This window comes from Amblyraja radiata, chromosome 15, assembly GCF_010909765.2.
Source record: "Amblyraja radiata isolate CabotCenter1 chromosome 15, sAmbRad1.1.pri, whole genome shotgun sequence".
NCBI classification, from domain to species: domain Eukaryota; kingdom Metazoa; phylum Chordata; class Chondrichthyes; order Rajiformes; family Rajidae; genus Amblyraja; species Amblyraja radiata.
Genome location: NC_045970.1, coordinates 21,233,149 through 21,261,022, shown reverse-complemented (window position 1 = coordinate 21,261,022; position 27,874 = coordinate 21,233,149).

Here is a 27,874-nt window from a genome sequence, read left to right as displayed (position 1 = left end):
ACTAATCTGATGAGGCGCCACTAACAACCAACCGGCTGCCACCATTAGGCAGTTTCCAAGGACAGGAGCAAGTGTAGTAGCAAACATTTGAGACATGCAACCTAAAAAGCAAAGAGATGGGAATGTGTGGCTAGTTCAGAGATAACGAGCTGGATGTGCAGTGGTTGGAGCCACATGTTAACAGGCATTAGCTGAAAGTACCTGCCCTGAACTGGCACTTAATCTGAGCCAGCAGACTGGATTATGCACTTTATTTGCTAGTTAATTATTGATCAGAGTGAAAGCAAACTGAAAGGTTCTGCTGAGGACTTTGAACCTTGTGAATATGGATACGTTATGCAGATCCCCAGTCTTCAACAGGCTCGAAGATGATGCAAAGCGATGAAGAATCAGGAAGTGATTCACACACGCAGAATATATGGCTGCTCTTGTATCTACAATGTTTACGGGACATTTCCAGTTAGTTTAAAGCCCACGATAGTCTTTAGCAATTCGATGGTGGGGATTTAGCAATGATATTGACCATCAATGCCAAGGGGAGGTGCTTACACTGCCTCTAATTGGAGATGGTCAATGCTGGGCATTTGCATTACTTGCCACATTAATGCATGCATCAAGATTGTCTCGATCTTCCTGCATGAGTGTCAGGATGGGGTGGGAGTAGATGAGGGCATGGACTCCTTCATTTTCTAAGTAGCTGTGAAGGTTTAAAGTAAGTAAATTCACATCTTACTTTAAGATAGTGGTCAGGTAATGACAATCAAGTTACGGTTGGAAGAGGAAACAGACCCTCTCTTGCAGTAATAACTGTGGGCTGAGATCGTTGACCCTAAACAACCACAACATTTTTCCTTTCTGCTGATATGTTAGATTACAATCCAAAGTCCTTGAAACAATCAACATGTTTCAGAAGGTCCATGTGACCTCAACCGTTTTCCCTGACTGTGGATTTGGACATATGACATGTGACAAAAGAATTGCCAGAATTTGTGAAAAAAACGTATTCCATTATTCCAACAAAAAAATTCCAAGGGAACAGAACCGATCCTCACTTCCCTCCATTTATAGAAGCATGTAACAGACATCAAAATTATTAATATGCTAGTAAAAAACAATTAACAGTTACAAACTCAAAACACAAGTGGCTGGATTACATGTGCATTTCAGTGCACCATTGTAACCAGTACTTACAGATACTTACAGTTAACTTTAGTAGTAATTGGAGTCTAAACTTTCCAATTGGTGATATTGCTTTAAGAACATTTCCATGCACTGTTGATAGATTAACAAAGTTAAATAATGATCTTATTAAATGCCTTAAGTGGGATTGACAAAGCGTACACGACCTTGTCCTCATGAGCATTGTGGTTGAGTCACTTTCTTTACCTTGGATGGGATGCAATCTGTAGTTTATGGAGTGTTGAGTCTAAGAGCTTTCTTCTGGCAGAAACTTTACCTATTCCACTTGACCTTCAGTTCTGAGTCAACCTCACCATTTATGTGAGCAAGAGTGTCTAATCTGTGTTTTTGTCTAAGGGAATAGGGATTCCCTTAGACAAAAATACATTTTCCTGCCTGTTCCTATGTGACACAAATTCGCAAGTTAAACGAGCTGACACTGGTGCAAAAAGCTCTCACTCTAGTTCTGCCAATCATACCTGATAAACATAGACTTCTGAAGCCAATAAGTGCTGGAGTAACTCAGCGGGTCAGGCAGCATCCCTGAAGAATATGGATAGGTGGCGTTTCAGGTTGGGATTCTTCTTCAGACTCAAACATTATCTCCTGTGGTTATCACTGTGCCCCTCAAGCATTATAGTCTCCCCCAACAGGACAGTATTTGTGCTCATCTCTTTTACGACCACCTTCCCTTCTATTGATCTTGTACTTCTCGATGAAATGTGATACCTTTATATTCCCTGAAGTGTTACCTAAGTGAATTGATTAGGAATCATGGCTTTTCACATAGGCAAGGGACGTGTTTGATATAGGTACAGCACTTCCTGCTGAGAGAATTTTAATTCGTTTACGGCCGGGAGTTTAGAAGATTTTTAAACTAATACCTGGGAAAGCCCACAGCCAATAATTTGGTTGCTGTTTTAAACATCCTGGGCTTGTCACAATCCTTTTTCCTTCGTGTAGCTCTAAAGCTGAGCTCCTCTTTGCGTGGTCACCTTCATAATTAAAATTACTTCAGACACATTGCAGGGTACTTTTAAATCATCATTTGATAATAATGTATGGGTATTCATCCCACAAATTGTACAGCACTGCTATAGATATATGGAGTCATTGATTTCACACAACCCTTCAAAGATACACATAATGGCGGCAGCTAATAGGGACACTTCCTCAGAGTGCGGGATCCCAGGTTCAGTCCTGATCTTAAATGTTAAGGGCCCGTCCCACTTGACCATCATTTGCACACCAATTACGTGACCTGGTAGCGTGTGGGTAGCGCGAGACGGGCGCATGGAGTGGCGTGTGGAGTTGCGCCCGGTATCGCGCAGAGCTCCAGGATATCGTTCTGCACAAAATCTTCGTGCGCCACCAGCCTGTCGCGTAAGTGACGGCCAAGTGGGACACCCTGGCGCGGCGCAACTTCTCACCTCCAACAGCTGCAGAAGCAGGCAAGCGATCGCCAAGCTCGGCCTGGGGCTCACAGCCGTTGTGAATCCTGATCCGCCCCCACTCCTTCTCCCAGAGCGGGGCCAAGACGATTGGAGATAGACACAAAATGCAGGAGTAACTCAGTGGGACCGGCAGCATCTCTGGAGAGAAGCAATGGGTGCCGTTTCGGGTCGAGACCCTTCTTCAGACTGAAGAAGTGTCTTGACCTGAAACATCATCCATTCTTTATCTCCAGAGATGCTGCCGCTGAGTTACTCCTGCATTTTGTGTCTATCTTCAAATGACGTCACGTGCTCCAGATGGCTGTGCGGACGCATGATGACGCGTGCGATGGTCGCGCGACTGTCGCGCGTCAGTCACTACCGGCCTGTCACGTAGATGACGGCCATGTGGGACAGGCCCTATACCTGTGTGGAATTTGCACGCTCTTCTTGTTACAGATGGGTTTTACTTTGAACAGTGGCGGACCTACATTTTTGGGGCCCAGAAGCTTGAACTGTTATGGGAGCCTCTTCACAACCAGCAACGAGGTCTGGGTAGCCACTGTTATCTTCTTCAATGGGGTTGTTCCACGACAGATCACTACACATTTTAATTTCTGTCATAAATGTTAATAGTGTTTTAAATTAATTATAATTATTTTATATTAAATATATTTAGAATGAAACATCCTTAATTTGAAAGTTTTTTCATTTACGGCTAGCCTACATGATACTTTAATAACTTTAAAATTTTTCTTTTAACTATTATTTTGTATTGAATTACACTATTACTAATATTATTATTATTTTTCAAAACCCTTCTCAGACAGTAAGAGTAGACCCAACATTTTTAAGCAATGTGGACTAAGCATGATATTCACCTCCAGATAAAAAGTAGGATGTATTGGCCAGGGGCCCAGGAGGCTGGCTAGGCCCCCGGCATGGTCCAGGGTTCAAGGGGCATTTTCAATAAATTGAAAGTGATTCTCAAGCTTTCTGCTGGTAGTTTACATAACAGAAGCTTAGAATTTTTCTAACACATAAGCAGTAAAATAAGCCCCAAAAGATATATATATTGATGAAATAGACAATAGACAATTGGTGCAGGAGGAGGCCATTCAGCCCTTCGAGCCAGCACCGTCATTCACTGTGATCATGGCTGATCATCCACAATCAGTACCCCATTCCTGCCTTGTCCCCATATCCCTTGACTCTTAAGAGCTCTATCTCTCTCTTGAAAGCCTCCAGAAAATTGGCCTCCACAGCCTTCTGAGGCAGAGAATTCCACATATTCACAAGTCTCTGGGTGAAACAGTATTTTTCTCATCTCCATTCTAAATGGCATACCCCTTATTCATAAACTGTGGCCCCTGGTTCTGGACTCTCCCAGCATTTGGAAACATGTTTCCTGCCTCTAGCGTGTCCAACCCCTTAATAATCTTATATGTTTCAATAAATGACCTCATACAGCTAAAAAAAAATCTTTACAAAAAATATGCTACCTGAAATGGCTCTTTGCCTAGCACTGAGATGAGAAAAAACTTTTTCACCCAGTTGTGAATTTGTGGAATTCTTTGCCACAGAAGGCTGTGGTCTTGTCTCATTCAGCAACACCTCGGTCTCTCTTCCTGACACACACTTCTCCTTACCTCACCTATGCTCACTTCCCCTCACCTATACACATACACCTCGACTAATTCCCTCGCCTCACTAAACCCCTCAGCTTGACGATACCTCACTACCAAATTTCTCCTCACACCTAAACCTCGCCTCGACTAAACCGTACCTCACTAAACCTCGTCCCTAAATAAACCTCACACCTTAACCCCACCCCAATTTAACTAATCCTCACGAGTAAACTACATCTAATCTGCACCTTGACTAATCACTGCCTCTCTTCCACCCCCGCCATTGACAGCACCTCACATGAGCAGAACGGCTCCAACCGGGAGGGGGGGGGGGGTTGAGTACGGAGAGCGGTGCAGGCGCATTGCCTGAGAGAGCCGGTGGGAGGGGAGGGGCGCATACACGCTGACGTTGACGCCGAGCCCCAGTCCCGTCCCCCCGCCCGCGGCGGCCGCAGCCTCTCCCCGTGGGTGCAGGAGAGAGGCGGCGATTAGTCGAGGTGGGGATTATATGTGAGGTGGGAGGTTTAGTGAGTTGAGGTTTAAATGTGAGGTGAAGTTTAGTCGAGATGAAAAATCAGATTCATTTATAGGAAAAGAAAAAAATCAGAATTCCGATTTAAATCGGAACTAATATCTGGACTAACGTCGCTTCTGGGGCCCCTCCGGGATTAGGGGCCCTGAACTTTAAGCTTCATTAGTTTCACGTAGTTGTGAATTTGTGGAATTCTTTGCCACAGAAGGCAGTGGTCTTGTCTCATTCAGCAACACCTCAGTCTCTCTTCACTCTGATGCCTCCTTCACTTGAGGTGAAAGTGGTGAATCTCTGGAATTCTCTGCCACAGAAGGTAGTTGAGGCCAGTTCATTGGCTATATTTAAGAGGGAGTTAGATGTGGATCTTGTGGCTAAAGGGATCAGGGGGTATGGAGAGAAGGCAGGTACAGGATACTGAGTTGGATGATCAGCCATGATCATATTGAATGGCGGTGCAGGCTCGAAGGGCCGAATGGCCTACTCCTGCACCTCATTTCTATGTTCTATGTTTCTATGTTTCACAGTAGATCCGTCCCTGACTTTGAATGCTCCACTTTCATCCCACATCCAAATGAGGTCCAGGCTGATAGATTATTTGGCCACTAGAAATTGCCCCACCTAGGTAAATGGTAGAATCTTGAGGGAGTTGATAAGAATATGGCCGAAGGGCCTGTTTCCATGATGTATCTCTCTATGACTTTATTGTTTTGAAAGGTAGTATGGAAGTATTATAATTATCAATAACATTGAAGCTAACTCAAGCTCAAGCATTTCATCCATCTTATTTTTCCTTACGCTTTTTGTATTCAGCTTGGTTCATCACTAAATTTAAACCTAATATTCATTGTAAACCAGCTTGTTCTATTCCATTGTAATTTGTATATTGGTCATCCAGGGAGCATTCGCTGGATTTTTCCAATGCGTTCATCTAAGAGCATGTCCAAACAGTCTCCCTGTGCATGTTTACTATATCACCTGCCAGTTGAAAATGTTCACATATATTTCAACCATCCAGAACTTCTCGAAACCCAACAAAATTCTGATCATTATATTTCAAAAGGTCTCTTTGTAAAATAAGGCCCACTTTTCCCTTTTCATGTGAGCTTGAAATTATATTTCAGACATTTCTCCCCATTTTCCTATGACTGTTGGTTTGCCAGTTCATGTTAGGATAAATGAAGTCTTGATGTTATAAATTTTATTTTGTCTCTTAAATATTATGACTATATCTGATTCCACCATCTACTTTGGCAGCACCTTGCAAATATCAACAATACCTGTGTAAAAAAAAACATCCCTTAGATCCCCTTTAAAACTCCTTCCTCTCACCTTAAACCTATGCCTTCTTGTTTTTGATCCCCCTACAATGGGATAATGATTTGAACTATCTACTTTTTTATGCCTTTCATAATCATATACTTCTATCAGGCCACTCTGATGCCTCCTTCACTTGAGGTGAAATCAATATCAGCTGACCCAATATCCCCCATACCTGAAGGTCTCCAATCAAATGCATCCTAGTGAATCTCTTCCGCACTCCCTCCAATGCAACCAAGTCCTTCTTACTGCAGATAATACTACAAGTGGCACTGACTTTAACATCGTGGAGCCCTGGGATCTCTCGCCGAGGTTGCCAGCATTGAATCTCCGCCCAGCTCGGCCTGTGGATTTCGGAAGCCACGGTCTCCAGTAGGAAGCGGCCGATTCGGAGGCTCTGGGCCACTGAGAGTGTTGTTTCGTTTGAGGGCCTGAAACATCCCCGACCACGGGTGAACAGAGGAAGAGGACTGAACTTTGGTGCCTTCCCCCACAGTGGGAAACGTTGATTCCGCTGTGGGGCGATGTTTTTTATGTTTTATGTTAAATTCTAAAGTGTTGTGTTTATCTTGTTTGTGGGCTGCATGGTAACTCAAATTTCACTGCATCAATTGGTACACATGACAATAAATGTCCTTTGTCCTAAATGTCCTTTGGCCTTAAGTGAAGCCTAACCCGTCTTTTGTAAAGTTACAACTAAACATCACTACGCTTATAATGGTAAAGTGAGGTATATATGAGGTTAAAGATTTGAGGTTGTACACTTTTCAGATGCTGCTGATGGTCCTCAGTTTATTTTCAATGTTTGTTTCATATTCATCAGATCTGTTTTGGGGCAATCCCATTTAGCATGTTTCTTGTGCCATGCAACATGAAGGGTGAATTCAGTGTAAGGTCTGAACTTTGCCTCCAAATGGTCTGTATGTTAGATTGATTCCTTCCATGGGCAAATGTGTTGGCCACAGGTAAATTGGTGAGAATTAGGTCATACGCTTCTCCTCAGGTTCACATTCCTAGATTGATGTTTGCTTGGGTTAAAGTTAGTAATCGCATAGTTTGCTACCAAGTACTAAGTACTTGGTACTTCTCATTATGACAATGCAATGAGAAGAAACAAATGTTAGAATCCGTAATGCAGTAACCACCAGCAATCAACTCGTAAAATGCAAGGGCCCTGGTAAATTTCCTTGAGAGACAAAAATTAATTGATGGAAGTCAACATTGAGAGATTGGATATTTCCCAGCAGATATTTGCTATTCATTTTATGTCCTATTCTAAGGAGACAGAGGTCCATTTATTTCAAAATTAGTAGTAAATGCTTACTTTGCCTCTTCAATAGCCTTCCTTCCCATCAGCAATTTTTAGATTTTTCTAAAATGTTTGACCTTAAAAAAATCAATACAGTAAGTACACCAGTCATTATTTATTATTGATTTTTGGTGTTGTAATCTAATGCATTTTTCAGTTTCTTTATTCCAAGCCAGTTAAAATGCTTTGAAAAAGATATGTGTTTTAAGCCATATCTAAATTAACTTTGGTTTGTTATTCAGGTATATTCTTGTATTTAAAAATACTTTATTGATTTATCGTAACTTTCAGGTTCACATTCCATTGATATAGTGAGAGCAAATGCAGTACTAATAAACGAGAAGTAAAATAGTTGATGCCTACAACTGTGTCAACCCCGACCCAGGGAGGAAGCTATTCATCCACCTTAACTATTATTGATTGCTTCTTTAAAAGCAGCATGGCGCAGCTGCAAAATGTAAATACATTGCTTCCTGGCATTCTGCTTCCCACACTTCACTATGGAGATTCACACATTGAATTTTAAAATATGTTAAAAATGAAAGTGTCATTTCTAGGCCATTCAACCTCCTCCTGTGTACATGCTTTTGTTGAACTATTTTCCTAATACCTACTGAAATGTTGTACTAGTTCTATGTCAAGAAATCGTCTTGAGGACGTTTATCTTTTGTGAATGGCAGCATGAAGCCCTCGTCATCTACTTTGTACATTATTTGCTTAGACCTCTCTGGCTTTTCTGCTGGAGGTTAAATGTATGGGAAAAGAGACAGAGTCTGGCTGACATTTTGAGGACTTCCAATGATTTCTGCTGATATTAGAAGTTCCTTCGGTAGACATAAATGCTGGAGAAACTCAGCGGATGAAGAAGCATCTATAGAGCGAAGGAAATAGGCGACGTTTCGGGTCGAGACCCTTCTTCAGACTGATGTGGGGGTGGGGAGGGGCGGGAAGAAGAAAGGAAGAGGAGGAGACAGTGGGCTGTAGGAGGGCTGGGAAGTGGACGGGAAAGAAGAAGAAAGCAGGGACTATCTGAAATTGGAGAAGTCAATGTTCATACCGCTGGGTTGTAAACTACCCAAGTGTAATATGAGGTGCTGTTCCTCCAATTTATGGTGGGCCTCACTCTGGCCATGGAGGAGGCCCAGGACAGAAAGGTCGGATTCGGAATAGGAGGGGGAGTTGAAGTGCTGAGCCACCGGGAGATCAGGTTGGTTATTAATGCAGTCGTCGATGTAGCAGAGGTAGAGTTCGGGGATAGGGCCATAGTATGCCTCGAACAATGATTGTTCGACGTACCCTACAAAGAGACAGGCATAGCTGGGGCCCATGCGCGTGCCCATAGCTGCGCCTTGGATTTGGAGGAAATGGGAGGAGTCAAACGTTGTTAAGGGTAAGCACCAGCTCCGCTAGGCGAACGAGAGTATCAGTAGACGGGGATTGGTTGATTCTGTGGTCGAGGAAGAAACGGAAGGCTTTGAGACCCTCCTGGTGGGGGATGAAGGTGTAGAGTGACTGGACATCCATGGTGAAGATGAGGGAATGGGGGCCTAGAAAACGGAAGTCCTGGAGTAGATGAAGAGCGTGTGTGTGTCTTGAACATAGGTAGGGAGGGATTAACCAGGGGGAATAGGATGGAGTCGAGGTATGTGGAAATAAGTTCGGTAGGACACGAACAAGCAGAAACAATGGGTCTGCCAGGACAGTCAGGTTTGTGGATTTCTGGGAGAAGGTAAAATTTGGCCGTGCGGGGCTGGGGAACGATGAGGTTGGAGGCTTGGGAGGGCAGGGAGCCGGAAGTGATGAAGCCAGTGATAGTATTGGAGATAATGGCCTGATGCTCGTCTGTGGGGTCATGGTCCAAGGATAAGTAGGAGGAGGTGTCTGAGAGTTGGCGCGTGGCCTCAGACTTGTAGGGATCAGCGCGCCAGACTACCACGGCACCTCCCTTGTCGCCATGTTTGATCACCCAGTCTGCGTTGTTGCAGAGTGAGTGGAGAGCTGTACATTCAGGGGGGGGGGAGAGCTTAGAGTGAGACAGGGGAGTGGAGAAGTTGAGGCGGTTGATGTTCCGCCGGCAGTTTAAAATAAAAAGGTCTAGAGCCGGTAGATGGCCATGAGGGGGAGTCCAAGAGGAGGGGGTCTGTTGGAGACGGGAGAAGGGGTCATCACTGGGGGGTGAGGACTTTGATGTGGAGGCGACGGAAGAACAGCTCCACATCGTGGCGGATGCGGAACTCATTGAGGTGGGGACGGAGGGGAACAAAGGTGAGGCCTCTGCTGAGGACAGACCGTTCACTATCCGAGAGGGGGAGGTCAGGGGGAATGGTGAACACACGGTAAGGATGGGGGATGGGGCTGGAGGGAGGCAGTGAGTGGACTGAGGCCGAGGTGATGTCGGGTGGGGGGGATGGTGGGTGGCCAGGGAGGAAGGGGGTATGAGGACTATAGTGTGGATGGGGAAGAGCTGGGAGCACATGGTTAGAGGGGGAAGGGGAAGACCCAGTGGAACAACCAGTGGAGGCGGCGAGGTTCGGCGGTCCCGGTGAGGCGGAGGGGTTCGGCGGTCCTGTTTTGGTGGCGATAGTCAGAGGATCTGCTGAAGGAGTTTGAGCAGTTAGGGAATAAATTAAAAAGCAGAACCTCGAGGGTACTGATCTCCGGATTGCTACCTGAGCCACGGGCCAAATCGGCGAGGGTACGTAAAATTAAAAAGCTAAATGCGTGGCTAAAAGACTGGTGTGGGAATAATGGGTTTGGTTTCTTGGGCCACTGGCACCAGTACTGGGACAGGGGGGATCTGTTCTGTAAGGACGGACTTCACCTGAACGGTGCTGGGACTGGGGTCCTGGCAAATCATATAACTAGGGCAGTAGAGAAGTCTTTAAACTAAGTAGCGGGGGGGAGGTATCAAGGGGGGTAATAACGGCAGGGGTAGAGGAAATAGAGCAGGGTATCAGTGGGGAAGCGGAAATTCAAAATGTGACAGGAGACAGAATTTGTGAAGATAAAGATCTAGATGTAAAAGGGGCAAAAACGGAAAGGAAGGGTAGTAAAAATCATCTGAAAGTGCTTTATCTAAATGCACGGAGTATTCGTAATAAGATAAATGAATTAACGGTGCAATTAAGTATATATAGTTATGATATCGTGGCCATTACGGAGACATGGCTGCAAGGAGATCAGGACTGGGAGTTAAATATAGAGGGGTACTCGACAATTAGGAAAGATAGACAGGAAAGAAAGGGAGGAGGGGTGGCCCTTTTAATAAGGGAGGGAATAACGGCAATAGAGAGGAAGGATATTGCGTTGAAGGATCAGGATAGTGAAACAGCTTGGGTACAGATAGAGAATAATAAGGGGAAAAAAACACTAGTGGGTGTAATTTATAGACCTCCAAATAGCTGTGATGCTGTTAGTCAGAACATAAATCTGCAAATAGTTGACGCATGTAAAAAGGGAACTGCTGTAATCATGGGGGACTTCAATTTTCATATTAATTGGGCAAACCAAACTGGGCAGGGTAGACTGGAGGAAGAGTTTATAGAATGTATTAGAGACGGGTTCCTAGAACAGTATGTCACCGAACCGACAAGGGGGGAGGCAATCTTGGATCTGGTCCTGTGTAATGAAGCAGGATTAATTAAAAATGTCATAGTTAGGGACTCGTTGGGAACAAGTGACCACAATATGGTCGAATTCCATATTCAAATAGAAGGGGAGCAGGTTGAAACTCAGGCTAGGGTGCTTAGTCTAAATAAGGGGGATTATGAAGGTATGAGGACTGAGCTGATCAAAGTTGACTGGGATAGCAGACTCAAGAATAAGACGGTACATGAGCAGTGGTGTACGTTTAAGGGTATACTGTATAACCTTCAAGAAAAATTTATTCCTATGAAGAAAAAAAGGGGTAAGGGTAAGAACAGTCAGCCATGGCTCAGTAAAACTATAAAGGATAGTATTCGGCTGAAGGCAAGGGCATATAAGGTAGCCAGAGATAGTGGGAGGGTAGAGGATTGGGAAGCATTTAAAGGTCAGCAAAAAATAACTAAGAGATTAATTAAGACGGGGAAAATAGACTATGAAAGGAATTTAGCGAACAACATAAAAACTAATAGTAAGAGTTTTTATAGCTATATAAAAAGAAAAAGGGTGGCTAAGGTGAACGTTGGTCCATTGGAGGGTGAGACTGGAGAGTTGTTGGTGGGGAACATGGAAATGGCAAAGGCATTAAACGAGTATTTTGTATCAGTCTTCACCATAGAAGACACAAAAAATATTCCAACGCTGGATAAACAGGGGGCGGTAGGAATGGAGGAGCTAAATACTATTAAGATCACCAAGGAGGTGGTATTAGGGAAATTAATGAGACTGAAGGAGGATAAATCCCCTGGGCCTGATGGATTACATCCAAGGGTCTTGAGGGAGATAGCGGTGGGGATTGTGGATGCATTGGTGATAATTTTCCAAAACTCCCTGGAGGCAGGAACGGTCCCAGTGGATTGGAAAATGGCCAATGTAACACCTATATTTAAAAAAGGAAGTAAACAGAAGGCGGGTAACTATAGACCGGTTAGTCTAACATCGGTGGTGGGTAAAATGTTAGAGACAATTATTAAAGAAACACTAACGGGGCACTTGGATAAACATGACTTCATCGGACAGAACCAGCATGGTTTTGTGAAGGGGAAGTCCTGTTTAACGAATCTGCTCGAATTCTTTGAGGAAGTAACAACCCGGGTGGATAAAGGGGAACCGGTGGATGTGGTATACTTGGACTTCCAAAAGGCTTTTGACAAGGTGCCACATAAGAGACTATTGCTAAAAATAAAAAATTATGGGATTGGGGGTAATATATTAGCATGGGTAGAGGATTGGCTAACAAATAGGAAGCAGAGAGTGGGGATAAATGGTTCATACTCGGGATGGCAACCGGTAACTAGCGGGGTTCCGCAAGGGTCGGTGCTGGGACCCCAGTTGTTCACAATTTATATAAATGATTTGGAGGAGGGAACCAAGTGTAATATATCAAAATTTGCGGACGATACAAAAATGGGAGGAAAAGTAGGGGATGAGGAGGATAGGAAGAGTCTGCAAAAGGATATAGATAAGCTAGGTGAGTGGGCAACAACTTGGCAGATGAAATTTAATACTAATAAATGTGAAGTCATTCACTTTGGGAAAAAAAATGATAGGGCAAGTTATTTTCTAAATGAGGAGGAGCTGCGTTGCATTACAACGCAAAGGGATCTAGGGGTATTAGTACATGAATCACTAAAAGTTAGTATGCAGGTGCAGCAAGCAATCAGGAAGGCCAATGGAGTTTTGGCCTTTATTGCTAGGGGGATTGAGTATAAAAACACGGAGGTCTTGCTGCAGCTGTACACAGTATTAGTGAGACCACATTTGGAATACTGTGTACAGTTCTGGGGTCCATACTTAAGAAAGGATGTACTAGCCCTGGAGGCAGTGCAGCGAAGGTTTACAAGATTAATTCCTGCAATGAGGGGATTGACATATGAGGAAAGGTTAAGTAGGCTGGAACTCTACTCTTTGGAGTTTAGAAGAATGAGAGGCGATCTCATTGAAACATATAAGATCGTGAGGGGCCTTGATCGGGTGGATGCACCGAGGATGTTCCCAATGATCGGGGAAACTAGAACTAGGGGACATAGTTGCAGAATAAGGGGGGGCTCTTTTAAAACTGAGATGAGGAAGAACTTCTTCACCCAGAGGGTGGTTAATTTATGGAATTCACTGCCCCAGGGAGCAGTGGAAGCAGAAACTTTAAATATATTTAAGACTAAAATAGATGGTTTTTTAGCTGCCAAGGGGATAAGGGGCTACGGGGAGAGGGCAGGGATATGGACCTAGGTATGGTTAGTATAGTAAGACCTGAGTGATCTCCTGGACAAGTGTCGATCGCCTGGATTGGGGTCGGAGAGGAATTTCCCAGATTTTTTTCCCGAATTGGACCTGGGTTTTTATCCGGTTTTTTGCCTCCCCCAGGAGATCGCGAGGTTCTTGGGGTGGAGAGGGGTGATAGCGGTATAAAGGGGAGGGTAGTGTCTTGTGTTCTGTGTCTTGTGTCTACTGTTTGTGGGTAAGTGTGTCTGTTTAGTGTTCAGCCATGAGCGAATGGCGGTGCGGGCTCGACGGACCTGGTGGTCTACTCTCGCACCTACTTTCTATGTTTCTATGTTCTATGAATCGGGGAGGTAGCAAGGGTCGATGTTATCGGTGAGGGGGCGATAGTCAAAGTTACCAGTGAGGCAGTGAGGATCGGCATCATTGGTGGGCGGGTGAAGGTCGGCTGCCGCCCGGCTCTCCTCCACTCCCACCCCCGGCCCGGCTCTGTCATGCTGACGGAAGACACAGATCGGCTGGTCCCCCGCTGCTTTTCACTATCCCCGCGGGCTTGCACTCTGCCAAAATCCCACGCGTCAACGGACTGTCGGCCCGCAGGCGCATTGAGGGTATACGCAGCGTCTCGATGGGCGTACGCAGCGTCTTGACGTCATACGCAGCATCTTGATGGCGTACGCCTAGCGCGTGGCGTTGCGCGATGACGTCAGGCTGCCCCCCCTTGCAACCGCGCATTGTGGGAACAGACCCAACGTGTCTGCACTTGGTCTAGTTTAAACTAAAACTAAATGTGTTCCAATATAATATCCATAGATTCCTACCAACATGTTGCCTAAACATAAGTGTCCAGTAAAACAATGTATCAAGGTCTGTAATTAAATATATGCAGTATTCAAGGATTCGGATCAATGAATGGAGGAAGCACATGGTGAATAAATTACTATTTATTAAAACAAACACACATAAAACACAGAAAACTATCAACTATCAATAAAGAAACAATACAAAATATCTCTTACGCCCGTCTGCGTATTCGAATCTCCTGTCTGCACTGGCACACACACCACGGTCCAAGCTCTGCATCTCTCTCTCTCTCGTTGGTGCTCTTTTCTCTCCCCGAAGATGAAGCTCGTACTCTCATGGTAGAAGCATGTATATATATAATAATTTTATCACTAAGAACAACAGGTGATTATGTGTCAAGCTAGCTATTCTCCTTGGTACCATAATGGTGTGAGTTATGTGTCCTATCAAACACCAAGCTAGTCTCGGAAGTCTCTGGGAAAGCAAAGCTTATCTCAGTGACCTCACAGGTGTCCTCATGATCTACTGTTCTCTTTGAATTAGCCCAAGCATTCTTTGAAAACATCTACTTGTTTTCCTAAGCAGTGTTGGAAATAAGGCATTGCTAATTTAGCTGACAACTACATTTTAACTCAGTCAGTTTAACCCTTACATTACAAGGTCACACCCCATGGTACACTCAGCTCCTAAAGGTACACTTACACTTGCATATAGTATACTCTTTGCCCATGATATATAAAAAAGATATGCAGTGTATCCCCATGTTACAACAGTTCAAGTAACGGAAATTCACCTTGGGGAATTCACAAATCATTACCTAAAATTTAGGGGTACAGAATTTAAAACAAAGATTTTAAGTTTGGAAAAAAAAACTGACATACACAAAATGTGAAAGAAACAATAAATGTTGTCAACTTGTCAAAAGTTTCTTTTATGGAAAATCTAAGGTTTATTAGAAAGATTAAACGAGAACTTACCGTTTGAAGTTTGATCTTTATTTTATGAGGTTGAAGTGAGGGACTATGTGAAGAGCCCGCCAGCCCGCATGTGCGTCAATCTTCAGAGCAACTGTATGAAACCACAGACCACTTGCACGAACTTATACTATAGAAAGATTAATAACCCTTGACTTACCGAATGATCTTTATGAGAATCAGGGTTGGGTGTGGAGGGCACATAGTCCCTCACTTCAACTTCTCATAAAATAAAGATCAAACTTCAAACGGTAAGTTCTCGTTTAATCTTTCTGATAAACGCGCATGTGTTTAGTATTGATGCGCATGCGGGCTGGCGGGCTCTTCACGTAGTCACTCACGTGACTTTGATATAACATCTAAGAATGCAATAGCTTGGTAACATGGAGATGTACCGTACCACCAAGTACTTGTTTACATTGACAATAAACTAATTATTTACAGGGATACAGTTATAAATTTGAATAATAATAAATTCACACCATCTTTTAATCTTCTTGTCTACCAAACACTTTAAACTGTAATTAACATCTCTAAAATGTCTTCTTCAGGCATTTGTGATTCTGCAGTCAGGTCTCAGAGGCATTCTGTTCTATAACGGTTGCATTAACATCATTATTTCCAAGCCTGTGAACAGATTGTATTAAATGCTTTGGGTCCCCATCCTTTTTTTTGTAATTTGCATGCAGTATACAGTGCACATAAATCCCAGCACAACTGTGTATTAACCATATGTAATGACAACAACAGATAAATTTAACCAATGTATTTAACATTCTGCTGATTATCATCATCTCAATGGCAATATTAAGTAGTCTTTTAGCATTCCATCCTCTTGCCTCTGTTTCCATGTTGCTATGCATCCTGACATACCTTATTTTCCTGTTTCTAAACTGTTTGAACTTCCTTTCCAGCCTGTTTCTGTCTTGTTTGTTTCTTTATGGCATGTATGTTGGGCTTTAATTCCATTGGAACACTCCACCATCCCTCTAGTTACACTGCGGCTACAACCCATTGAGACTCCAAGATCCACCAAAAGCCAAAGGCTTTAACTTCCACTGTCCACATTATGAACCTTTGAGACCTTCATTTCATCTACCACTTTATTCAATGACTATGTGTTCTTAATAAGAAGTTTCATGAACAACACTGATCAGACATATTCCACAAGTAACTTTAGTGATGGGGGGTTTGAAACTTCCCTTGCTTTCTTGTCAGCTATCTCATGCATCCAGCAACCTTTTTAATCAAACCTTTTCCCATATTGGGTTGAGACTTATTTTTGGTTCTGCATCCATCACCTTATTTGGTTTAGATTTGATTGGGCGGCACGGTGGCATAGCTGTTGCGCTACTGCCTTACAGCGCCAGAGACCCGGGTTCCCACACTCCAAAGACATAGAGGTTTGTTGATTAATTGGCTTGCTATAAATGTAAATTGTCCCTAGCATGTGTAGGATAGCGTTAGTGTGTGGAGATCGCTGGTCGGTGTGGACTCGGTGGACTGAAGGGCCTGTTTCCCCACTGTATCTTTAAACTAAACTAAACTGTGTATAAAAACAGAATCTCTGCTTCTCTCCTCAACTAGTGGTGTGTTTGTATGTAATTATTTCCCACTGTACCAGAACGTGCCGGTTTCAGTATTACCAGTATACTTGCCTTGCATTATGTCATTTGTTCCATATTCTGCCCAGTGCATTGGTAATAATAGACTGGCCCACCATTTCCGTGCTATGGCTCTGTTTCAATACATTGCTGCAGCCTCTTCATTGTTAAGTTCAATAAATCTGACATCTTAATATTCTAACACTGCTCAAGAACCTGCACACACTCAAAACACAATAATGATAAGGAACTGGAGGCGTTGTAACTGTGAACAAAACAAAGTACTGGAGTAATCCAACTGGTCAGGCAGCATTTGTGGAGTGAATGGATAGGTTCATGTTTTCGTACAACAAGGTGTCAATTATTCAGTAACAATAAAATATTTCCACTTCATCCCCATTAACATTAAAGTTAGCTTTCATTTCGTTGACAGAATGGTCAGGTGCCAGTACTTTCAGTTTTGCTATATGTTTTTTTTGTAGCATATGGTGTGATCTCGCTCACCAAACGTGTTAGCCCTCTGCACATTGCTTGCTGAACAAGCAGGAGTGTGAATTATGTGCAAAAGTAATGCATTTGACACCTTGAGCCTGCAACATGTAATAAAACCATGGCTGATCTGATTATCATATCAACTTCAGTTTACCATCTACCCTTGGTAACTATCATCGGTATAAACCAGCATCTGCAGTCCCTTCTTACACCCTTAGTTTAAGAAGGAACTGCAGATGCTGGAAAATCGAAGGTAGACAAAAATGCTGGAGAAACTCAGCGGGTGAGGCAGCATCTATGGAGCGAAGGAAATAGGCAACGTTTCAGGTCGAGTTGCCTATTTCCTTCACTTCATAGATGCTGCCTCACCCGCTGAGTTGCTCCAGCATTTTTGTCTATCTTCTTACACCCTATGTAATTTTGCCTCTCTTTCTTATTAAGTAGCTGTCCACATCTGCTCAGAAATATTCTCTCTTTGCACTTTGAAGAAAACTTTCAAATTCTTATAAACCAATCGAGAGAAACAAATGTATCTCATCTTTGTCTACCTTTTATTTTTCAACTGTGAATCCTGGTTCTAGATTTTACTTCGGAGTCACCTGATTGACTACGTGAAGAACCCCGCTAGGACGCATGCGTGTCATATCGCTACACGCATTGCAACGAGTCACAGCAGGGGGAAGGACGTTCCCCTTTAGCGGCAGAATTTAAAAGCCGGGAACAGCAGGTAAGGAGACTCTGCGTTTTCCCACTTACCTTGCAGGTGGAAAGATGGACAGATCCACGAGAAAGAAGGCTGCGAAAAAGCTGGCGGGGGAGAACCGCGGAGTTGCGGACAGCCAGCAGCAACAGCAGCAGCCGACGGCACGCCAATCTCCCGAAATGGGAACAGCTGTGCCCGACTTCGCTCCCGCACCGGCGAAGCCGGGCGGGAAAGCGAAGCAAAAAATGGACGAATGCCAGACTCCGATGAGTCTGACTTTGAGCAGCCAGTGCCCGTGAGCACCGGGACCGGTTGGAGCGGCTGCAGGATGACAAGCAGCCACGAGCGGCCAGTGCCCGTGAGCATTGGAGCTGGTTGGAGCGGCTGCAGGATGACGAGCAGCCGCGAGCGGCCAGTGCCCGTGAGCATTGGAGCCGGTTGGAGCGGCTGCTGGAGGAAATACTCCAAAGTGGCAGGCTCCGGGAGATGGAGGCTAGCCACAGTGGGCAATTAGTAACCCCCACAGCAGTACCCCTTGTGGGGCTGCACAGTGTCTCTCCCTCATCAGAGGAGAGCATGTAGAGGGTCAATTCTGGGCTGACCCTGAAGAGGGCAGTGAACAACATACCCCCAGTATGCCTGGGGTGACAGAAAACATGCTGGACATGGTGTCCCAGTTTATCCAACCAGACCAAACTGGCCAAGACCTGGAGCTGAAAATAGCGGCAAGCATTGACTATATGTCAGTTAACCAACTGCAGGCACTGGCACTATCAGACACCATGGCACGACATTTACCTCCAGGGAACTGCAAGTCGCTAAATGTTCCCAGTGTGAACCAGTGCATCTGGAAACATGTGGGGACATCAATTAGAACCAGGGACTTGAAAATTCAGAAAGTCCTAAAAGTCCTAACGGCAGGAATTACAGCTTTTGCCCGCACATTGAAGGAGCAAAACATGACCCAAGACCACCAAGATGCACTGGCTTTACTCTGCAACTCACAATATGAGTTGAACAACATCAGGAAAAGTGCTATCCAACCAGCTTTAGACCCCAAATTTGCCGGCCTCTGTAAACCTGGAACCTCCAAACCGCCAATACTACTATTTGGAGGGGATCTACCAAAACAAGTCAAAGAACTTGATGAAGAGGCAAAAACACTGGGGCTCATAAAAGCATCAACCAAAAGCTACTACGGTCAAAAATATCACCCCTACGGACCCCCCAGTCAGCCAATACAAACCGGAGCAAGCGCAAAAACCAGGAACACCCAACATCGGTCTTTTTTAGGCCATGGCCCAGACCGACCGTCCTGGAAAATGCGCAAGCCTTCAACACAAACCCAACAACAGACCCAGACCACGGCGCCTCAACGTCCAAGGAGGATGCCAAAGAAATAACACACCTACCACTGGTAACCATGGAGGTAGGTGGGTCTGGTTCCTTAAGAATTAAAGGGAACATGAAAGTTGGTGGGAGATTACGATATTATTTTGATGCATGGAATAAGATAACTACCGACACTTACCTTCTAAGCAGTATCCAGGGTTATACCGCGGAATTTATACAAAAACATAACCCTCCAGTACAGCATGTACCGAACCGAATGTTCGTGCTCACAGGCATAGAGAAATCTAAAGCACATGCTGAACTACAGCGGTTATATAAAAAAGGAGTAATTGAACACACCCAACACGAATCACAGGAATTCGTGTCCAATATCTTTATAAAAAACAAGAAAGATGGTGGTTGCCGCATCATCATCGATTTGACTACTTTAAATACCTTTGTACAATATATTCATTTCAAGATGGAAACCTTTGTTACTGCTAAGCAATTGATTTCCGAAGGCTACTACATGGCAAGCATCGATTTAAAAGATGCTTACTATACAGTACCCATAAGAGGTGACCACAGATGTTATTTAAAATTCAACTGGATGGGTCAGCTGTGGCAATACAGGGCACTACCTAATGGTCTGACATCAGCCCACAGGTTATTCACAAAAATTTTGAAACCAGCCCTAGCGTTACTGCGAAAATAAAAACACATGGTAATGGCATATCTAGATGACATATTTATTGTTGGCAAAACTTTGGAATTGACTAAACAAGCAGTAACAGCCACAAAACAATTGTTTGAAGAACTGGGATTTATCATCCATCCAGTTAAGTCTAAATTAACGCCTTCAACAAAAATAGATTATCTGGGGTTCACCATTAACTCAGTTCTCATGTCAGTGACTTTGCCGAAAGAAAAGGTTACAGCCTTAAAAGAGGCTTGCAGCAAAATCATTGACATCACCAACCCATCCATTAGACTGGTAGCTAGAATAATTGGGAAAATAGTGGCTGCATTTCCAGCCACACAATTTGGACCTTTACACTATCGAAATTTACAGAGAGCAAAAATAAGAGCACTCAAAATTAATGGTGGCCATTTTGACAGACCAATGAAGCTACCAACAGAGGCCATAATGGAACTAAAATGGTGGGAACACAACATCAAGTATTGTTCCAATCCACTAATTATCAGCAACCCGTCTATGGTACTACAAACTGATGCCAGTGCACTTGGTTGGGGAGCTACCAATTCCATCTCCAGCTGTGGAGGGAGATGGAATGCACAGGAGGCATCATTATTAAAAACACTGGGCATAAACTACCTGGAAATGTTAAGTGCATTCCATGGCCTTAAGTCATATTGTTCTGGGTTAAATCACCAGCATGTTAGACTACAAATTGACAACACCACCGTGGTAGCATATATCAACCATATGGGTGGAAATAAATCGACATCATGTGACAATCTGGCCAACACCATTTGGCAATGGTGTATCCAGAGAAATATTTGGATATCAGCTACCTACTTACCAGGTAAACTAAATTTAGTGGCAGACACCAGGTCACGCAAATTCAATGAAAACACTGAATGGATGTTGGATAAAAATGTATTTGCTGAAATTACAGCACGGTATGGAACACCAGATATCGATCTTTTCGCATCCAGGCTCAATCACCAGTTATCAAATTATGTTTCATGGGACCCAGACCCTGGGGCAGCAGCAACAGATGCATTTTCGCTGCATTGGGGGAAATTGTTTTTTTATGCATTTCCTCCTTTCTGCCTTATCAGTCGGGTATTAAGGAAAATACAACAAGACTCTGCGTCTGGTATTTTGATAGTACCCGATTGGCCTACTCAACCATGGTTCCCGGTGATACTAGACATGGTATTAGAACCATGCATCACCATCCATCATAGACCAAGTTTACTGGTCCATCCGGTAACAGAGGAAAGTCACCCCTGTCATAATCATACAAACCTATTAATTTGTAGAATTTGAAAGCGCCACTACAACACCTGGGACTGACGGACCGAACAATGGATATGATTGCATCGGCCCACAGACAGTCCACCAAAAAACAGTACTTGGTGCACATCAAGAAATGGGGGAAGTACTGTCACGACAATAACCTCAACCACAGATCAAACAACATTCCGTCTGTTCTGGAATTTCTGGCAAGCCTCCACTATGATGAGGGCCTCAGCTATAGTGCCATCAACTGCGCCAGAAGTGCTCTGTCAAACTACCTGTGGCAAGGAACAGAGCGGCATTCTGTAGGGACACACCTCCTGGTAACCAAACTCATGAGGGGCATTTTCAATACTAATCCCCCAAGAACCAGGTACACCCAAATTTGGGATGTGAGCATTGTATTGACCATGTTGAGAAACTGGTCTCCACCTACAGCTCTGTCCCTACAGACACTAACGATGAAAACGGTCATGCTGATGGCTTTGGTCACGGCACAAAGGGTCCAGTCACTACAAAAACTAAGGCTGGACAACTTGACTATTTCATCTGGGAATTTGACTTATCATAACCATGAATTAATTAAACAGAACAGACAGGGATCAGCAGGGCAAAATATAGAGTTCCGGGCCTACCCGACGGATGATCGTCTCTGTATAGTAACTCACTTACTATTATATATGGAACATACAAGAATCATCAGAGGCAAAGAAATGGCACTGTTAATCAGCCACAAACAGCCACACAAAAAAGTGACAGTCCAGACCATCTCAAGATGGCTAAAACAGGTCCTAATAAAGGCGGGAGTAGATACTAACATTTTTAAATCTCACTCCACCAGGGCTGCAGCTACATCAGCAGCAATACAGTTGGATGTTCCAATGGACCAAATCCTCAAGACTGCAGGATGGTCAACGGAAAGAACGTTCCAACGATTTTATAATAAACCAGTCATTGAACCTGGAACATTTGCAGAAACACATTTAAGTTCTGTAATACGATTTTACCCCATAAATAGGGGCTATGATTTTGTGTTAATAAAATTTTTGTTGTTTCAATATCATATTGATATCTAATGATGTTAACACTATTCTCCCCATAATCAAGGCAGATGTGATGCATGGACTCGTTTCCACAGCATGAAATCACAGAGCTTTAAAATCTTCACGTAGTCACTCACGTGACTCCGAAGTAAAATAGTAAGATTAAACGAGAACTTACCAGTTTGAAGTTTGATCTTTATTTTATGAGGAGTAACGTTGAGGGAATACGTGCCCTCCGCTCCCACCATTGATCATATACTCAACTGGTATCTCTTCTCTAATCTTACTATGTTTAGTCATTACAGTTATCTGTGATTTCACACCGCTGCTTTGAAGAATGACACGCATGCGTCCTAGCGGGGTTCTTCACGTATTCCCTCAACGTTACTCCTCATAAAATAAAGATCAAACTTCAAACTGGTAAGTTCTCATTTAATCTTACTATTTTTGAATACTCTTTCCAAATCCATCCTGTCAAGACTCCACATGATCCTACGTTTCATTCAAATCAGCCTCTCACTTTGCCAAACTCCAGCAGATTTGAGCCTAACTCTTTGTCTCACCTTCCTGTCCATTCCAACAATGTGCCTTTTGATATACACAATTATTTTGTATTCCTATATGTGGGTACATTCTAATGCTGCCTTTCATATGGTCTATTGAATGCTGAACTAGGGCTACTTACAGGATTATTTTTACAGGACTTGACAGGATAGATGCAGGGGTGATTTTATTTCCTGGCTGGCATGTGCAGAAACAGGAAAAACAATATCAAAATAAGACATCAGGCATCCAACAATGAAACAACAAGAGGTTTCTTCAGCTTGAGAGTGGCAGATCTTTGAAACTATACTTGAGATGGCTGTGGAGGCTCAGGTGCGGGCTACATTCATGATAGAATGATATTAAGGGAATTAAAGGATATTAAGTTTTAGGGTACAAAGGTAAATAATCAGCCTTGATGTTATTATAAGTGGCAGATTGAGTTCAAGAGAATGAATTATTTATTGTTGCTTCTGCCGATGGTATTCTCAGATGGACTCGAAGTGCTGGAGTAACTCAGCGGGTCAGGTAGCATCTCTGGAGAAAAAGGATGGGTGACGTTTTGGGTCAGGACCCTTCTTTAGTTCTTTGCACAAATGAAAGTAGATTGCAAAATTATGCAGTTGAATGGGCCCAGCACAACTCCATCAGTTTATCTTTTCAAAAGGTTTTCCGTGATTTTGTATGGTCAAGAGCCTTGCATACAAAACAGAAAATGCTGGAAATACTCAGCAGGTCTGGTGTCAACAGTGGAGAAAGAACTGATGAGAAAGTGGAGTGGACATTTTTGATCCAGCAACCTTCATCAGAACTGGAAAAGTGAGAAGACAAATAGAATAGAATAGAATAGAATATGTTTACTGTCATTGCACAAAACTGAGCAACGAAATTCCATTTGCTTCTCCTCCGTTAAAAGAAATACAACACAACAACCAATACACATATGTACAGTTAATAGTAAAATAATAGATACATTTTTAAAAGAGTTTAAAAGAATTTAGCAGTATTCCTCGAAGTTACTTCTTGCTTCCCAGTGTTCAGTGTTGGAGTTAAGCTCTTTTACCGCACATGGGTAGAAACTATTTTTTAGTCTACCGGTGCGAGCCTGCAGAGACCTGAGTCGCCTCCCCGAGGGTAGCAGAGTAAAAAGGTGGTTGGCAGGGTGGGATGTGTCCTTCTTGATATTTATGGCCCTGCGCAAGCATCGGGCCTTGTATATGTCATCCAAGGAGGGCAGGTTAGCGTTTGTAATGCGCTGCGCAGTTTTTATAATTCCCTGCAGCGCCCTCCTCTCAGCCACAGTACAGCTGGCAAACCACACCAGGATTCCATAGGTGAGGATACTTTCCACGGCGCATCGATAGAAGGACAGCAGCAGCGGCTGTGAGACGTTAGCTCTCCGTAGAGACCTCAGGAAATACAGCCGCTGATGAGACTTCTTCAAGAGAGTGACGGTGTTCATTTGCCATTTGAGGTCCTGGGAGATGTTTATTCCCAGGAACCTAAAGTCGTTGACTCTCTCCACCATGTCTCCTTTGATGTATAATGGAGCAGGTTCCTCTCTAAATGTGTTAAATCGTAGGGGAGAGCAGGATGAAAGAGAACAGAGGGGACTATCCTACAGAGGGATGGAAATTTATCAACAATTACTCCAAATACCCACATTTGGAGACAGAATAGAAAAAAAATACTGAAAAAGAAATTGAAATTGAGAGGTATTGCCACATCTGTGGAGGAGAGAAAATTTGTGATTACCTAAAATTGTCAAATCCAATATGAAGTCCCAGTGGGTGCAGTTGTAGAATTAAAGAAACGTTACAACCATCTTATTTTTGTGATATTCTGTGTTTCAAGCACCACTATTGACAAATACCAGTTACAGTGGAAATTATTTCCAGCGATTGGTAAATCAGTAATAAGGCAAACCAAAACCTTTATATGGAATGCAGCCACAAATTATTGTGAATGTCCATAAAATAGTTCAAAAAGAAATCTGTTGTTTTAGAAACAAGGGATTGCTAAAGGTGAATGGTGAGTAGATGAACAGATTCACACCAGATGGAATTTGTGGGGAGAAAACATTAGTGCAGAAACGATATGAAATAATATGTCTTTTTATCACCCACCAATCTATGATTTTAAATTAAATCTGGTTTGCAGACTATATTAAAGCTTAATGTTAGATATATATTGAGGACTACGATTGCCAAGAAAGTTAATTGTGTTTTGCCATCTTTTCCGGTGACATGCAGTTGAAGATTAACATAGTCTCTGGAGTGAACCGTGACATTATTTACATCATTTTGCATCACCCCAAAAGCTCAATGGGACATTTTCTGACATTATTGACCTTATGGCTTTGACAATAAATCCACATCCACTTCCACATTCCACATTACAAGATGATATCGTTCTCTCTGCAGCACTCCTTAGAACTTAGACCTGGATCTTAAACTAGATTTAGACCTTAAACCAGAACTTGGATCTTGAGGAACTTGCTGTCACACCATTAACTGGGAGGGACTGCAAGGGAAGTGAATCGCTTATCTGTCCTGAATCTCCCATCCTCTGCCTGCATTGCCCCAACATTCTAAATCTCCAGCTTTACCCTTGATCTGAGGCTCCCTATCCCGAAATCCCATCCATTGATGTGCTTGCTGCCTGTCCCGATGCATATCAACTCCTGAATTTGCTTCCTTCCCATCAATATGTTGGACTTCTCACCTCCATCCCTCTCCACTTACTGGTATCCCAGTCCTGATTTTTTTTTTATACCTTCTGTTGATCTTTCCCCAACACCCCAAACCCCCAAGTCTGCAAAATACCAACTGATGTCCTTTCTCAACCATCCTGCTCACGTCCCATCAAGGACCAACCATCAATCCTTCCCATCCCCCATTAATTGCAAACCACCCCGTTCCCTCTCAAATACCAGCAGCTGGCCCTTTCCCAATTCCACTCAAGTCCCAGCCTCCATCTTCCCCATTCCTCGCCACCCCAATCATCAGATGCTGATCCTTCCTGATGATCCACACCCCCACAAATACTGGGGCTAATGATGAATTTACCAGTCAGCTGCAGCCCAGGCTTAATTACAGGCACCTCTGTGGCCAAGAGCTGCATGAGCTGTGTCTTGGGAAACAACTGAACAGTATACTATGGGCCATCAAATCCTGTAATGGCCTCTGTTTTGCATCTATGGCCTTAGGCACAACCACAGTTGTCCGTGAAGGGCTAATGATCAAAGGAATATTGGCACCCCACTGTCATGTCAATCTCGCCATCCTAATGGCCACTTGAAGTTCCAGGCGCTTATTGTGAGGGACAATTGACAGGCGATGACATTTGTTATTTAATAGCAAAGGGGAAAGGGGAACATCTGGTAAAGGGAATAGTTTATGAAATATTGCTTGGAAAAGAGATTAAGAGGCTTCGCTGTTCTGCTTACCTAATCATTGGAAGTTGTTACTTGTTTTGAGAGAGAGTAACATCTTTCCTATACATTTAACTGATGAGGAAATGCTAAGGAAACACAAGAAGAACATTTTCAATTAAATTAAATTAAGTTAAACATTTCTTTATTTATATAGCACATTTTTAGTCAACTTGCATTGACCCCAAAGTGCTTCACATAATTACATCCACACAGACAGGCAAAGGTGGGTGAAGTGTCTTGCCCAAGGACACGCACAGGCAAAGGTGGGTGAAGTGTCTTGCCCAAGGACACAACGACAGTATGCACTCCAAGCGGGATTCGAACCAGCTACCTTCCGGTTGCCAGCCGAACACTTAGCCCATTGTGCCATCTGTCGTCCCTTTAGTGCAATTCACGATTTCAAGATCCCATCAAAAGACACACAAACTCCATTATCAGTATCAGGGAATAAGGTGAATTCGTCAAAAGTTGTTAGCAATGTATTATAGGGCAGTAGAATTTTTGCTGAAGTTGAACACTGAAGTAAGGAGTAATGCAACTGGATTCTATGTTCAGAAGTGGGATTGAGGCAAACCATAAGGTGAATGAATGGCTGCTACTAATCTCTGATGGGTTTGTTGAGCCAAACAGTATTGTTGAAAAAAATCTACTGATTTGCACTTACATCTAAAACCAAATATACACTGCAGATGTTGTATTCTGTGAACCAAAGCAGTAATTTAATTTTAAGGGAATTGGAATGGCGTACATTTTGATTTTGATTTTAAAGCTTTATTTATTTTTCACCAGGGGATTAATGAATCATAACAATGTAGTCAACTCAGGACATTTATTCATTATGTATACAAAGCAATAAGCATGTTGAAGTCTACAGCTGAGTGATTAACTGTGACAAAATTCACAAATAAATGGCTACTGGGCTAATTATGTAGTCGTGTCATGAGAAGCCTGTTGTGTAATGATGTGACCTTGCCTGGGGTCGCAAGGCCAATCGAGTTAAGTGATTATAACATGCTCCCTTAAAAGCTGTGGGTACAATTTAAAAGGATGCAATCATTTGAATATAATGACCTTGGGCAAAATGTCTTTCAGCGTTTGGAGAGGCTGGAAAAAAATGCTTTGAATAGTCTGCCTGCATGGCAACAATGCAATACATGCATCCAGAAGGTAAACAGCAAGCAGCCAGACTCCTTGTTCTGTGCCACACTGCATGATTCAGGAACAGATGCGGCAGATAACTACCTAGAATTTGAAGTGCGTGGTCCTGGTTCTCATGGGTGAATCATGCATAAGTCCACTCCTGTGCAAGTTTTTAAAGTATTTGCATGCATCTCAGGGGGGAGCCCCTCAAATCGGGTAATTGGATTGGGCACATGTGGCCACCTTTCCCCTCACTGCTGCTGCCATCATTCACACAGGGGATGACGCCAATGAGCCCAGGGTTCCCCAATCTGAAGAAGGGTCCCGACCCAAAACGTCACCTAGCCATGTTCTCCTGAGATACTGCCTGACCCGCTGAATTACTCCTCACTTTGTGTCTTTCAATGTTCACCTCTGCCTTATTGATAGAAACTGGACTCATAAATGTGTAACCTACCACTTTCATTTTTTCACTCACAGTAAACCCTGCATCAAGTCACACATAAGGTGTGAATTAAACTGCTTCAACTGGTACATCAATGCTTTTCTCACAATA